Genomic DNA, 13,307 nt, shown 5'->3' with positions numbered 1-13,307 from the left:
TAACCGAGGGACAGGCAAAAAGTCAGGATCACAGGCAAACAGGAGAAGTCAGGGAAGAGCCAAAAATGGTACACAGGAAGATAATCGTATCACACTGCTAACAACATGGTTGAACAGCAAAGCAGACTAGCAGTGCAGTGGTTAATATAGGCTTCCTGGGATGGCCTAGGGTGGAGCCATACAGACAGGAAGGTGATAAAAGACAGTCAGAAGGAGGGTCAGGCCTCCAATGAACACATGGAGATCAGGTAAGCTGCCAGATTTTATTGCATATCCATGACAGCCCTTGTATGTCTGATCAGCCCCTAACCTCTCCACCTTTAGGAGATCCCTAAAAAATCAGGGAAGCCTATCCCACACCCACCTAACAACTGTCCCCGAGCCACCCCCATCAAATAATTCTCTGCAGCTATTACCTTTTGTACCACCACCCCCTCCCTTTAGAATGTAAGCTCTATGAGCCGGGCCCTCCTGTACCTTTTGTATTGAACTGTACTGTAATTGTTTTGTTCCCTCTATACATTGTAAAGTGCTGCGTAAACAGTTGGCGCGATATAAATTGTGTATAATAATATTAATAATAATTATAGTGGCCACTGGTTTTCTTTCCTGCAACATGGAACCAGGTTTCAGCCCTCAGGATCGTCCCATCAAGACTGGAGCAAGAAGGCTACTATGTAGTTTCACAAGCCGCGAGGGTAGGAAAGTGGTCAGATCTGGGAACAGGTCTAGGCAGGCGGTAGGAAAAAGAGTAATCAATCAGGGCGAGAATCTTGGTGGAGGGCAAGCAAGGGAATAGTCTAGTCTAGGCAGGGGTCTTGGCGTTTAGCAAGCATGAAAGTAGTCATGTCTAGGCAGGGGTCTTGGTGTTTGGCAAGCAAGAAAGTAGTCACATCTAGGCAGGGGTATTGGTGGGCAGAAAGGAACAGTGTAGTCAAGTCAAAGCAGGGGTATGAAAAAGAGTAGTCAGGTCAGGGTAAGAATCTTAGTGGAGGGCAAGCAAGGGAGTAGTCTGGTCTAGACAGGGGTCTTGGTGTTTGGAAAGCAAGAAAGTAGTCACGTCTAGGCAGGGGTCTTGGAGGGCAGAAAGGAACAGTGTAGTCAAGTCAAGGCAGTGGTCTTGGCATATGGCAAGTAAGAGAGTAGTCAGGTTGAGGCAGGGTCTTGGCGGAGGCCAAGGAAGAGAGTATTCTGGTCTAGGAAGGGGTCTTCGTGTTTGGCAAGCATGAGAGTAGTCATGTCTAGGCAGGGGTCTTGTTGGGCAGAAAGGAACAGTGTAGTCAAGTCAAAGCAGGGGTATGAAAAAGAGTAGTCAGGTCAGGGTAAGAATCTTAGTGGAGGGCAAGCAAGGGAGTAGTCTGGTCTAGGCAGGGCTGTCTTAATGAGAGGGCACACCCGGGCACTGCCCAGGGGCCCCAGCTGCATGGGAGGGCCCCTGCCCTTTCTGCAAAGCAGCTGGTCCTTGAGCCGGGCTGCCCCGAAATTGGGGCAGCCCGGGATGCCCCTCTACATCCCAGATATCCCCCCCAGCACTCTAACCCCTCTACACCCTAGATATCCCCTACCTACTTGATTTCTGTTTACCTGCACTGTCTCCATTGTAGGGGCCCCAGAGCATTACTTTGCCCAGGGGCCCATGATGATAGTAAGACGGCCCTGGGTCTAGGCAGGGGTCTTGGTGTTTAGCAAGCATGAGAGTAGTCATGTCTAGGCAGGGGTCTTGGTGTTTAGCAAGCATGAGAGTAGTCATGTCTAGGCAGGGGTCTTGGAGGGCAGAAAGGAACAGTGTAGTCAAGTCAAGGCAGGGTCTTGGCAGATGGCAAGTAAGAGAGTAGTCAGGTTGAGGCAGGGTCTTGGCGGTGGGCAAAGAAGAGAGTATTCTGGTCTAGGAAGGGGTCTTAGTGTTTGGTAGGCATGAGAGTAGTCATGTCTAGGCAGAGGTCTTGGTGTTTGGCAAGCAAAAGAATAGTCACGTCTAGGCAGGGGTCTTGGTGTTTGGCAAGCAAGAAAGTAGTCACGTCTAGGCAGGGGTATTGGTGGGCAGAAAGGAACAGTGTAGTCAAGTCAAAGCAGGGGTATGAAAAAGAGTAGTCAGGTCAGGGTAAGAATCTTAGTGGAGGGCAAGCAAGGGAGTAGTCTGGTCTAGGCAGGGGTCTTGGTGTTTGGGAAGCAAGAAAGTAGTCATGTCTAGGCAGGGGTCTTGGTGGGCAGAAAGGAACAGTGTAGTCAAGTAAAGGCAGGGGTCTTTGCAGGTGGCATGTAAGTAAGTAGTCAGGTAGAGGCAGGGTCTTGGTGGAGGGCAGAGTCAAAAATAAAAAAGGAGCAAAAATAAAAACCGCAGAGGTGATCAAATACCACCAACGGAAAGCTCTACTTGTGGGAAAAAAAATATTTGGGTACAGCGTCGCAAGACCGCGACCACACAATTGTATTGACCTAAATTTATGAAGAAATTCAATTTTTTTCAATTTTTTATTGGATATGTTTTATAGCAGTCTCTTTTAGCCTATAGCGCAAAAAAAAAAAAAAAAAAAAAGGAGCAAAAATAAAAACCACAGAGGTGATCAAATACCACCAACAGAAAGCACGACTCAAAAAATGGCCTGGCCATTAAGGCGGAGATCTCAGCGAGTCGGTCTCAGGACCACATACACACCAAGAATGTAAATTGAAACGTGATAGATATATACAGAAAATAAAAAAAAAGTGTTTTTCACAGGAGCAGAAAAATGTTGGTTTTGTAGAATATTCGCTGCATGCCTGCGACACGTTTCCACCGGAATGTTGCTTTAGAACAGACGGAGAATCCGGAGCGGGAAAGGGGCGATTCTCGAAGGCTGAATTGCGGCATTTGATCAGAAAGAAAATATGTAGCGAGTGGAGGGAACAACATATATACAGTGTGATATGATTACAGTTTATGTTATAAAAAAATAAAATAAGTGAGAAATAAAAAGCGGGGTTGGAAAAACACATCTAGAAAAGGGGGCCACACAGGCAGCCTGAGAAACTCCGGCAACAGAAGGAAACTCGTCAGCCATATCTGAGGACTGCGAGGACCACACACCGTGCGGCGCTCCTCCCTTCACCCCAAATCTTACATTTAGTAGCAGCAAAAATGATTTATGTCGCGTGTTCATCCTATACATATTAAAGTGGACCTGTCATCAGATATACTTCTCATGTTAAAGCCGAGCTCCGGGGGGAGTAAAGATGCCCCCTTTGCGGTGGGGCTGCCCTCGCACTGCAAGGGTTAAATGCTTGTTAGGCCCCGTACACACGACCGGATCTATCCGCTGGAATTGATCTGCGGATCAGTTCCAGCGGACAAATCCGGTCGTCTGTACGGCCTAGTGGATATTTATCCGCGGAGATTTCTCGGGCCGGTCGATTTCAAGCGGATATAAATTTCTTAGCATGCTAAGAAATATATCCGCTTGAATCGGGTCCAGCGGATTGATCCGGTGGTCTGTACAGACTCACCGGATCAATCCGTCCGCTCCCCTCCCTCGCATGCATCGTAATAGTTTTGACGCATGCGTGGAAGTACTTACCTTCCAGCGTCACGCACGTCGCCGCGTCATCATCGCGGCGACGGCGCGACACGTCACCGCAGATGAATTCCGCACGGATTTGGATCCGATGGTGAGTACACGCCATCGGATCCAAATCCGGAGGAGGAATCTCCGCTGGAAACGATCCGGCGGATCGTTTCCAGCGGAGATCCGGTGGTGTGTACGGGGCCTTAAGGTCTACTCTAGACAGTGGCGGCTGGTGCTCCAATTTTTTTTTTTGGGGGGGGGGCGCAAGCAAACAAAAAAAAAACATCAATTGCACCCTCACTGTGCCCATCAATTGTTGCCAATGTGCCATCGCACGCAGCCACTGTGCCAATTACAGCCTCACTGTGCCCATCAATTGTCACCACTGTGCCATCAAATGCAGCCACTGTGCCATCAAATGCAGCCACTGTGCAATCAAACGCCTACTATGTAACGAAACCACCTATTGTGGAAGGGAGTTCCACATCCTTACAGCTCCAACAGTAAAGAACCCCCTATGCCAGTGGTTCTCAACCTTTGGGTCGGGACCCCCCTGGGGGTTAAATGATGATTTTGCAGGGGTCACCAATTCTTGGGCTGTTCCTGAAGTCCGCACCTCTCTCCCAGACTTTTTGCGGTCACAAAGCAGGGCTGTCCCTGGAGACCGTGGCCACCCACTCAGATTCTTTGCAGCCGCCTATTCCATTCACGGCATGGCTGGGGGGCAGAGACTTGAGGTCAGCTGACTGGTGAGGAGTATGAAGTGGGAGGGGCTGAAGGAGACCCTATCTCCATATTTTTGTAGAGGTGTCACTGCTATGAGCATAGGTGTGCGCAGCCTATGGCATTAGGGTGTGCACACCAAAGCTCAAACACACATGCGTGTGTAATATACCGTCTATGGCAGTGGGCAAGTCAGTAGGGCTTTGTCAGCATGGCAGAGATTGGTATCAGTGGCCTGGATTCAAGAAGCAGTTGCGCCTGTGTAACCATAAGTTACACAGCGCAATTGCTTACTTGCCCCGGCGTAATGAATGCTCCTGATTCAGGAACCTCGTTACGCCGACTGCAGCCTAAGATATGCGCGGCATAAGGCTCTTACGCCGTCATATCTTAGGCTGCATTCTTGCGATGGCCGCTAGGTGGCGTTCCCGTTGTGCACAGCGTATAGTATGCAAGTTGCATACTAACGCCGATTCACAACGTTGCGCGATTAGCAGGGACAGCCAATGTTACGTATACCCGTCATTCCCGCGTCGCGAAATTTGAAATTTACGTAGTTTGCGTAAGTGAATCGCGAATGGCGCTGGACACCATTAACGTTCACTTTGAAGCAAATGACGTCCTTGCGACGTCATTTGCCGCAATGCACGTCGGGAAACTAATTTAAACTGATTTAAATTGCGCGCGCTTACCCCGGGCATTTTTGCCGGCGCGCCCAGGCAATTTACGGAGCTACTGCTCCGTGAATCAAGGGCAGCGCAGTAAATTTGTGGGGGCGCAGGGCAAAAACTGCCCTTCGCCTCCGTAAAAAATGCGCAAATCTACTTAAATCCAGGCCATTGTCTTTTATTTGTATTATTATTATTATTTTTTTACAATTTTATTTTTATTATTATTTTTTTAAATATATATATATATATATATATATATATATATATATATATATATATATATATATATATATATATATATATATATATATATATATTTTTTTTAGGAGCCCTGTTGGGGTGCTTTGGTGAAATATCAGTGGTCTAAACAGACCCCTGATGTCTAACTTTTGAGACAGAGAAAGGGACTGAGGACAGAGATTCCCCAGTCCCTTTCTTTGCAGGCAGGCAGCAGGGGGAATCTGCACAGTACAGGGTGATTAGGGTGTGCCCAGGCACACCTTACACCCTATGTGCGCACGCCTATGGCTATGAGACACCACAAAGTCAGAGACACGGTGAAGCCGGAGACACGGTGAGTGACACTGTCTGTGATTATAGTTCCCACTAAAAGTCCTCACTACAGTTCTCAGATCAGCAGATGACTTTGATCAAGAGCACCTAAGTTGGCCGATCAGAACTTCCCCCAGCACTCATCCCAACCACCCCCCACCCAAGGAGTAAGAGGAGGAATAAAACTAGAGAATACATGGAAAAGAGGTGGAGGAACAAATAAAAAGGAAGAGAAAGAACAAGAAAGATGGCTAGAGAGAGGATTGGGGGAAAAAAAATAAACTAGCATAGAAAGAGATAAAAGGGAAAGAAAGGAGAACAAAGAGAAAGAGTGGTACATCCTAAAATGTACCATAAGGAGTGTACGAGTGGAAGGGACTAGGGGAGCGCTAAATGTCTGTGAGTTAGGGGAGCAATTACTTGTCTTGCTTTGGGTGCTGACAACCCATGCTATGGAAATTATTTAAATTTTGGGGGGTCTCCACAACTTGGGGAATTTTATCAAGGGGTCACGGCACTTGAAAGGTTGAGAACCACTGCCCTATGCAAACCGCTTCTCATCTAACTTCATTGAATGCAAGGGCGGACTGACCATTCGGGCACTTGGGCACTGCCCAAGGGCCCCATGCCACTAGGGGGCCCCATCAGTGTTGTGCTCGCCCCCCTCCCTTGGACTACAGGAGAGTCAGGTCGCTCTCTACGTTGCCGATAGAGAAAGGAGCTGTGTGTAAGGCCCCGTACAGACGAGCGGACAGTCCGATGAAAACGGTCCGCCGGACCGTTTTCATCGGACATGTCCGCTGGGAGATTTCGGTCTGATGGCTGTACACACCATCAAACCGAAATCCGCGCGGACAGAGAAAGCGGTGACGTAGACGACACCGACGTTCTCTATCGCGCGAGTTCAATGCTTCCACGCATGCGTCGAATCAATTCGACCCATGCGCGGGATTTCTGTCCGCTGGTTAGACTTACTAACCAGCGGACATGTCCGCCGGACAGCTTTCCAGCGGACATGTTTCTTAGTCGGCTGGACAAATGTCCGCTGGAAAACGGTCCGATAGGCCGTACACACGGACCAGTTTCAGCGGACATGTTCGGTCGTGTGTACGAGGCCTTAGAGGGCGTCCTGACTCTCCTGTAGTCCAAGGGAGGGGGTGAGTACGACACTCCACACCACACAGTAATGCAAGGCTTTCTCCCTGGTGTGGAGTGTAGTGCTCGCCCCCTCCCTTGGACTACAGGAGAGTCAGGACGCTCTCTACATTTCAGATAGAGAAAGAAGCTGTGTGTTAGAGGGCGTCCTGACTCTCCTGTAGTCCAAGGGAGGGGGCGAGCACGACACTCCACACCAGGGAGAAAGCCTCACATTACTGTGTGGTGTGGAGTGTCGTGCTCGCCCCCTCCCTTGGACTACAGGAGAGTCAGGATGCTCTCTACATTGCAGATGGAGAAAGGAGCTGTGTGTTAGTGGGCGTCCTGACTCTCCTGTCCTTCAAGGGAGGGGGCGAGCACGACACTCCACACCAGGGAGAAAGCCTCGCATTACTGTGTGGAGTTACAGACAGAAGAACAGGAAGTGAGGATTTCTCAGAAGAAATAAGGACATTTAAAAGCAAAAATGGAAGGATGAGGTAAGTGAAGGAGGACTGCACTAAGGTAAAGGAAGCTATTTAGGGAAAATCATTTGTACCTTTACAACTCCTTTAATTTGATGAACAATGGCGCTTCTCCTATGTAAGTCCGGTAATTGGCGCCATGCTTTTATTATAGCTTTACGTCGCATGTGATCTCAGAGCGATGAAAATAGCCTGACGAAAGGGAAAAAAAAAAAGCGATAAACATTTATCTGTAGCGCTCGGCGAGATACGCACAGCCTGAAAATTGAATTATTCCAGGGCCGGGATACGTGTGCGCGCCCGGCGGAGGGGCGAGGTGCTGGGGGCTTCTAGGAACAACCAACATGTTTAAAGTGCGGTTTATAGAGCTAAACATTAAATCACGATACCAGGCCGGCTGTCTGGAACCCATTATAACCCTGAAATACACGCAACTGATACGCTGGAAATATTAGGACTCTGACATTCTTTACGTTGTTTGCAGAAAGAAAGCAAACACAATCTTTTTCTCTTTTTTCTTTCTTTTTTTTTTACATTTTTTCAACAGAACTGTGTTTTCTAAGTTCCAAGAAAGGCGAGACAACTCCCATTACCAATCAAATGCTGCTATCGTGCATATATATGTGTATGTGTATATATATATATATATATATATATATATATATATATATATATTTATTTTTATTTATTCATTTATATATATATACAGTGGGGATCGAAAGTTTGGGCACCCCAGGTAAAACTTTGTATTAACCACTTAAGGACCGCCTCCTGCACATATACGTCGGCAGAATGGCACGTCTGGGCACATGTACGTACAGGTACGTTCTGTACTAGTACCCAGCCGTGGGTCGCGGGCGCGCGCCCGCGGCGTGCTTCCGTGACCCGGTCCGAAGCTCCGTGACCGGGACCGCGGGTCCCGTGGACCCCCCGGAGCTGAAGAACGGGGAGAGCCGTGTGTAAACACGGCTTCCCCGTGCTTCACTGTGGCGGCGGCATCGATCGAGTGATCCCTTTTATAGGGAGACTCGATCGATGACGTCAGTCCTACAGCCACACCCCCCTACAGTTGTAAACACACACTTGGTGAAACATAACTCCTACAGCGCCCCCTGTGGTTAACTCCCAAACTGCAACTGTAATTTTCACAATAAAGAATGCAATTTAAATGCATTTTTTGCTGTGAAAATGACAATGGTCCCAAAAATGTGTCAAAATTGTCCGAAGTGTCCGCCATAATGTCGCAGTCACGAAAAAAAAAACGCTGATCGCCGCCATTAGTAGTAAAAAAAATAAAATTAATAAAAATGCAATAAAACTATCCCCTATTTTGTAAACGCTATAAATTTTGCGCAAACCAATCGATAAACGCTTATTGCGATTTTTTTTACCAAAAATATGTAGAAGAATACGTATCGGCCTAAACTGAGGAAAATGTTTTTTTTATATATATGTTTTTGGGGGATATTTATTATAGCAAAAAGTAAAAAATATTGAATTTTTTTCAAAATTGTCGCTCTATTTTTGTTTATAGCGCAAAAAATAAAAACCGCAGAGGTGATCAAATACCACCAAAAGAAAGCTCTATGTGTGGGGAAAAAAAGGACGCCAATTTTGTTTGGGAGCCACGTCGCACGACCGCGCAATTGTCTATTAAAGCGACTCAGTGCCGAATTGTAAAAACCCCTTGGGTCATTTAGCAGCATATTGGTCCGGTCCTTAAGTGGTTAAAATAGAACTTTTTGTCCGGAATGAGCAAAGGTACATTTGGATAAGAAAGGGCACAGAATTTAATGAAAAGAACTAGGGTTGTCCCGATACCACTTTTTTAGGACTGAGTACAAGTACCGAAACTTTTTTTCAAGTATTCGCTGATACCGAATACCGATACTTTTTTTTAAATGTGTCCCCAAATGCAGCCATGTCCCCCCACAAATGCAGCCATGTCCCCCACATATGCAGCCATGTCCCCCCTATATGCAGCCATGTCCCTCCTATATGCAGCCATGTCCCCCCTATATCCAGCCATGTCCCCCCTATATCCAGCCATGTCCCCCCTATATGCAGACATGTCCCCCCTATATGCAGCCATGTCCCCCCTATATCCAGCCATGTCCCCCCTATATGCAGACATGTCCCCCCTATATGCAGCCATGTCCCCCATAAATCCAGCCATGTCCCCCCTATATGCAGCCATGTCCCCCCTATATCCAGCCATGTCCCCCCTATATGCAGCCATGTCCCCCCTATATCCAGCCATCTACCCCATAAATCCAGCCATGTCCCCCCTATATCCAGCCATGTCCCCCCTATATGCAGCCATGTCCCCCCTATATGCAGCCATGTCCCCCCTATATTCAGCCATGTCTCCCCTATATGTAGCCATGTCCCCCCCCCGACCTAGATGCCGCCGCCGCATGGGTTAAACAGCGTGCGGGGAACATCACAGCTTTCATTTGAATAGCTGTAGTATTCCCCGCTGCGCCGCGTATAGACACTCCCCCTTGCTCGGGATTGGACAGATCTCGAGCAAGGGGGAGTGTCTATACGCGGCGCGGCGGGAAATACTACAGCTATTCAAATGAAAGCTGTGATATTGCGGCGGCGGGGGGGGGGGGGGTGACTGTTGCAAGCATTCTATTTAGGTATCGGGGGTATTTGCGGGAGTACAAGTACTCTCGCAAATACTCGGTATCGGTCCCGATACTGGTATCTGTATCGGGACAACCCTGAAAAGAACCTCTGTCCAACTGTGAAGCATGGGGGTGGATCAATCATGCTTTGGGGTTGTATTGCAGCCAGTGGCACAGGGAACATTTCACGAGTATGAATGAACGAATGTGGTTTTAGCTCGAGTCTGTACTATGGTGGGATGTTTGTCGATAAGGACCATGCATTGCACCATTACCCCCCCTGACCCCATCGGGAGACGAGGCACAGATCTCTGCGAGGTGTATACATTTCCATTATCAGCCTTCGCCGTAACCCAATAGCCAGATCCGTATTAGTGGAATTACTGGAGGCACATGAAACATTCTCTAAAAGCTGGAAAAAATGTCCGGCCGGTGCCAGCGGAGGTGCGAAGGGCCTTGGCGCTCCACCGGGTTCAGCGTGGATTTTATGAACATGACTGATCTCTTGTCTGCTCTCATTAAAGAAAATCTAGATCAGATGTCAGTGGGAAAAAGAGGAATTGGAGAGAGAAATTGTTATTGTATATGGCGCTCGTAAAACAAATGTATGCAATAATCTCCCGTATCACAACATTCCGGGGAAATGTTTCTAGGCTGACATCACGAATGTGGAGAAAAGAACTCCGCTCCGGCTGCCTGGGGCTTCACATTGTTTTTTTTTTATGGTACTTTAAAAGTCTTGACCTTAAAAATTTTAATTGCCTAATTCTGTCTACTGTGATGGTTTGTATTACTCCTCTGTACAGATTATAGGCTCAGGATTGTGTCTTCACACCCCAATGTTCTCTGTATTTCCATGTATATCAGATGTGTCACCCAAACTCCCAATGACTCCATGGCCACAACTGGGCCCGCGACACAGAACCTGGCAGTGTGGCCACCATATGTACCGTCAGGGCCGGTGCTACCACTAGGCAAACTAGGGCGCACTGCTGCCTAGGGGCGCCTGACCATTGGTGTTCCCAGGGGTGTATTTAGGTTTTGTGCTGCCCTAGGCCTGACGAAACTCGCACACCCCCTACTTTATATATGACACACCCCTTCCTGTCAAAACTACACCCCTTCCTTTTTAAGACCCACCCTGTCATTTTCATGGGATGAGGACAGAGGGACGCGGTGGGATGAGGACAGGGGGACAGGGTGGGATGAGGACAGGGGGACAGGGTGGGATGAGGACAGGGGGACAGGGTGGGATGAGGACAGAGGCACAGGGTGGGATAAGGACAGAGGGACAGGGTAGGATGAGGACAGAGGGACAGGGTGGGATGAGGACAGGGTGGGATGAGGACAGGGGGATGGGATGAGGACAGGGGGACAGGGTGGGATGAGGACAGGGGGACAGGGTGGGATGAGGACAGGGGGACAGGGTGGGATGAGGACAGGGGGACAGGATGGGATGAGGACAGGGGGACAGGGTGGGATGAGGACAGGGGGACAGGGTGGGATGAGGACAGGGGGACAGGGTGGGATGAGGACAGAGGGACAGGGTGGGATGAGGACAGGGGGACAGGTTGGGATGAGGACAGGGGGACAGGATGGGATGAAGACAGGGGGACAGGATGGGATGAGGACAGAGGGACAGGGTGGGATGAGGACAGAGGGACAGGATGGGATGAGGACAGAGGGACAGGATGGGATGAGGACAGAGGGACATGGTGGGATAAGGACAGAGAGACAGGGTGGGATGAGGACAGAGGGACAGAATGGGATGAGTACAGAGGGACACAATGGGATGAGGACAGAGGGACAGGATGGGATGAGGACAGGGGGACAGGCTTTTTTGCCGCCCCCCGCAAAGTGCCGCCCTAGGCCTGGCCTTGTCGGCCTAGGCCATAATACAGCACTGGGTGTTTCTACTCTCTTCTCTCTGCAACAAGCAACTACCGTATTTATCGGCGTATACCGCACACTTTTTGACCCTTAAAATCAGGGGAAAATCGTGGGTGCGCGATATATGCCGATCCCCGCTGTCTCCGACATTGTCCGAGCCGAGCCGAGTGTACTGCGCACTCGGCTAGGCTCGGCCACACTCGGCTCCGCCCGCAGCCATGCGAGAGGAGCCAAGAGGAGCCGAGTGCGCAGGAAATCCGGCTCTGCACAGCGCGCCAAATTCAAACACAAAACGGAACACAACCCCGGGCAAGGTGCAGATGGACACCCACAACACTCGACGGACCCCGTGCAAGACTCGATGGACCCCGCGCAATGCCGCAGACGGACGCCGGACAAGGCCGCCGATGGACGCCGGACAAGGCCGCCGATGGACGCCGGGCAAGACAGCAGATGGCGCTGACAAGGCTGGACGGACCCCGCACAAGGCGGCAGACGAATGCCGGACAAGGCCACCGATGGACGCCGGCAAGACATTAAAAATTTAAGTTTTTTCCCTAAACTTCCCTTCTCAGCTTGGGGTGCGCGCTATACGCCGGCGCGCGGTATATGCCGATAAATACGGTAAGTACCAACATCAGCAGGCAGCCAGAGCTCCATTCATACATAGTGTCAGAGGCGCAGTGGCAGTGGAGGACTGTGTCTTAACTGCTGAATGAATGGAGGCAAGCAAACATTCATTGATGGGCACGAGTAGACTACATTGATGGGCGCTGGTGAGGCTGCATTGATGGGCGCTGGTCAGGCTGCATTGATGGGCGCTCGTGAGGCTGCATTGATGAGCAATGGTAGGCTGCATTGATGGGCCGCTGGTGAGGCTGTATTTGATGGGCACATTCGTACATAGTGTCAGAGGCGCAGTGGCAGCTGAGGACAGTGTCCCATTAGGAATTTTGGGGCCTCTTACACAGCTTCAGGCATGGGCCTCCGGGGCCACCGGGGGGGGGGGGTGCTGCCGCCGTAAATTGAGAAGAGGGGGGGAGTGTCGCAAGTTAAGAAGCGGGGAGGTGATGCAAATTGAGAATGGGGGGACGCCGCAATTCAAGAAGCTGGAGGGGCTGCCGCTGCAAATAACGTTGGGGGGGGGGATTGCTTTGGGTGCAGAAAGGGGGGGTGCCATCCGGGCCCCTTACAGGTGTACTGCCTGTACCCCCTGATGGCGGCCCTGCCTTTGGGATGAATTCAAGCGGAGACTGCAAGCCAGGCCATCTCATCCAACATCAGTACCTGACCTCACAAATGTGCTTCTAGGAGAATGATCAAACATTCCCATAGTCAGGGGTCTCAAACTGACGGCCCTCCAGCTGTTGCGAAACTACAAGTCCCATCATGCCTCTGCCTGTGGGAGTCATGCTTGTAACTGTCAACCTTGCAATGCCTCATGGGACTTGTAGTTTCGCAAGAGCTGGAGGGCCGCCAGTTTGAGACACCCTGCCATAGACACACTCCTAAACCTTGTGGACGGCCTTCCCAGAAGAGATGAAGCTGTTATAGCTGCAGAGGGCGGGGCCAACTCAATATTGACCCCTACGGACTAAGACTGGGACGCCATTAACGTTCATGTGCGTGTAAAGGCAGGCGTCCCAATACTTTTGACAATACAGTGTAGAGTTTTGG

This window comes from Rana temporaria, chromosome 5 (genome assembly GCF_905171775.1).
Source record: "Rana temporaria chromosome 5, aRanTem1.1, whole genome shotgun sequence".
Classification (NCBI taxonomy): Eukaryota; Metazoa; Chordata; class Amphibia; order Anura; family Ranidae; genus Rana; species Rana temporaria.
The sequence above is the reverse complement of the archived record's forward strand: the minus strand, read 5'-3'. Positions refer to the sequence as shown.